Below are 3,490 nucleotides of genomic sequence, written 5' to 3' on the forward strand. Positions count from 1 at the left end.
ATATTTCTCCATCCCTTTATTTTGAGCCTAGGTGTGTCTTTGCACATAAGATGTGTCTCCTTAATACAAAACACTGATGGTTCTTGACTCTTTATCCAATTTGCCACCCTCTATCTTTTAGCTGGGGTATTTAGCCCATTTAAATTTAAGGTTAATATTTTTATGTGTGAATTTGATCCTATCATACTGATGCTAGCTGGTTATTTTGCCCCTTAGTTGATGCAATTTCTTCATAGTGTCGAGGGTCTTTACAATTTGGTATGTTTTGCAGTGGCTGGTACTGGTTTTTCCTTTCCATATTTAGTGCTTCCTTCAGGAGCTCTTGTAAGGCAGACCTGGTGGTGAAAATATATCTCAGTATTTGCTTGTCTGTAAAGGATTTTATTTCTCCTTTGCTTATGAAGTTTAGTTTGGCTGAATACGAAATTCTGGGTTGAAAATTCTTTTCGTTAAGAATGTTGAATATTGGCTCCCACTCTCTTCTGGCTTATAAGGTTTCTGCCAAGAGATCTGTTGTTAGTGTAATCGGCTTCCATTTGTGGGTAACCAAACCTTTTTCTCTGGCTGCCCTTAACATTTTTTTCTTTTCTTCATTTCAACCTTGGTGAATCTGATGATTGTGTGTCTGTGGGTTGCTCTTCTCGAGGAGTATCTTTGTGATGTTCTTTGCATTTCCTGAATTTGAATGTTGGTCTGTCATGCTAGGCTGGAGAAATTCTCCTGGATAATATCCTAAAGAGTGTTTTTCAGCTTGGTTTCATTCTCCCTGTAACTTTCAGGTACACCAATCAAACGTAAGTTTGGTCTTTTCACATTGTCCCATGTTTTTTGCAGGCTTTGTTTTCCCTTTTCATTCTTTTTTTTTTTTTTTCTCTAATTCTGTCTTCACGCTTTATTTCATTAAATTGATCATCAATCTCTGATATCCTTTCTTTCACTTGATCGATTACGCTATTGATACTTGTATATAATCCATGAAGGTCTCTTGCTGTGTTTTTCAGCTTCATCAGGTCGTTTATGTTCTTCTCTACATTGATTATTCCAGTTAGCTTCCTCCAACCTTTTTTCAAGTTTCTTAGCTTCCTTGCATTTTGATAGAACATGCTTCCTTAGCCTGGAGGAGTTTGTTACTACACACCTTCTGAAGCCTACTTCTGTCAATTTGTCAAACTCATTCTCCATCCAGTTTTCTTCCCTTGCTGGTGAGGAGTTGTGATCCTTTGGAGGAGAAGATGCATTCTGATTTTTGGAATTTTCAGCCTTTTGGCGCTGTTTTTTTCTCATCTCTGTGGATTTATCTACCTTTGGTATTTGATGGTGGTGACCTTTGGATGGGGTTTTTGTATGTCCTTTTTGTTGAAGTTGATGCTATTCCTTTCCATTTGTTAGTTTTCCTTCTAACACTCTGGACCCTCTGCTGGAGATCTGCTGGAGTTTGCTGGAGGTCCACTCTAGATCCTATTTGCCTGGTTATCACCAGCAGAGACTGCAGAACAGCAAAGATTGCTGCCTGTTCCTTCCCCTGGAAACTTCATCCCAGAAGGGCACCTACCAGATGCCAGTGGAGCTCTCCTGTGTGAGGCGTCTCCTAATCAAAAGGCATGGGGGACAGGGACACACTTGAAGTCAGTCTGTCCCTTAGCAGAGCTAGAGCACTGTGCTGGGAGATCCATCACTCTCTGCAGAACCAGCAGGAAGGAAGCTTTCAGTTTGCTGAAGCTGCCCCCACAGCCACCCCTTCCCCCCGGTGCACTGTCCCAGGGAGATGGGAGTTTTATCTATAAGGCCTTTACTGGGGCTGTTGCCTTTCTTTCGGAGATGCCCTGCCCAGAGGGGCAGAATCTAGAGAGACAGTGTGAATAGAGTGACTTTGCCTAGCTGCAGTAGGCTCCACTGAGTTTGAACTTCCTGTCTGTTTTGTTTACACTGTGAGGGGAAAATCGCCTACTGAAGCCTCAGTAAAGGTGGATACCCGGCTCCCCACTGAGCTCTAGCATTCCAGGTTGGTTTCAGACTGCTGTGCTGGCAGCAAGAATTTCAAGCAAGTGGATCTTAGCTTGCTGGGCTCCATGGGGGTGGGTTCCACTGAGCAAGACCACTTGGCTCACTGGCTTTATCCCCCTTTCCAGTGGAGTAAACCGTTCTGTCTTGCTGGGATTCCAGGTGCCACTGAAATATGAAAATAAACTCCTGCAGCTAACTCAATGTCTGCCCAAAAGGCCACCCAGTTTTATGCTTGAAACCCAGGGCCCGGGTGGTATAGACACCGGAGGGAATCTCCTGGTCTGCGGGTTGTGAAGACTGTGGGAAAAGTGTAGTATCTGGGCCAGAATGCACTCTTTCTCATGGCATAGTCCCTTATAGCTTGCCTTGGCTAGGGGAGGGAGTTCCCCAAACCCTTGCACTTCCAAGGTGAGCCAACGCCCCACCCTGCTTGACTCGCCCTCCATGGGTTTCACCCACTGTCTAACCAGTCCCAATGAGATGAGACAGGTACCTCAGTTGGAAATGCAGAAATGACCCACCTTCTGTGTTGATCTCGTTGGGAGCTGCAGACCGGAGCTGTTCCTATTCAGTCATCTGGTCAGCAACTACATTATTTTTGATGCTTACATATCTATGCTCTTGATACAGTCCTACAAATTTGAATTTCCACATCTTCCCAAACCCAGCAGCAAAAGTGACCTTTTCTCATTAGAGTTCCTGTGGCATTCACTGACATAACTATGCATTTAATAGCTACTTATACCAAAATTTCTTTTAGTTTTTAGGCAAAATTTTAGTTTTACTCTTTATATGCTAGCTCATATGAAGCTCTTTGGAAATGAGTGCATTATGTGGCCCTATTTCTTTGTCACAATAGCTGTGGATGTGCATAACATGCAGCAGAGTCTTGATAAAACAATTGTATTCGTACTCACTAATTGTTTGATTCACCTACACAAAAGCTTGTGGTTATATGGAATGATGCATAAGAGAAAGGATATTTGTCAACTCTATAAACAAATACACTTTTAACTTTGATCTAAATTATTTGTCACAGATATTTCTCATAATCTTTATTAACCAGGTGAATAGATCTATGTGAAATAAATTGAAGGCATACTTAGACATTTTTACTTATATAGAAACGTAGAATAAATTTACATATTCTATTTTATACATAATATTAGAAAAAACTCTGAAATTGCTGTAAAAAGCCCCTTTTCTAGATTAACCTCTGCCTCTCATAAGCTAGGGATTCAACTCACCTCATTGAGACTGCTTTATTATCCTTAGAAAAAAAAAAAGGCTATATGTCCTCCCCATTTCTCATGGTTATTCTGAGAACAAATTAAATAATGAGTATTATAGCACTTTGAAAATTGTCAAACATTTCTTAAATATCAACCAATATTTTTCCTTATACTTGCTCTTCTACCATGTTCAATATTATTCTACATGTTCCTAATAATACACTTAAAAATTAGTTACATTTGTGTTCATAATA

Source organism: Mandrillus leucophaeus, unplaced genomic scaffold, assembly GCF_000951045.1.
Source record: "Mandrillus leucophaeus isolate KB7577 unplaced genomic scaffold, Mleu.le_1.0 Scaffold908, whole genome shotgun sequence".
Lineage (NCBI taxonomy): Eukaryota > Metazoa > Chordata > Mammalia > Primates > Cercopithecidae > Mandrillus > Mandrillus leucophaeus.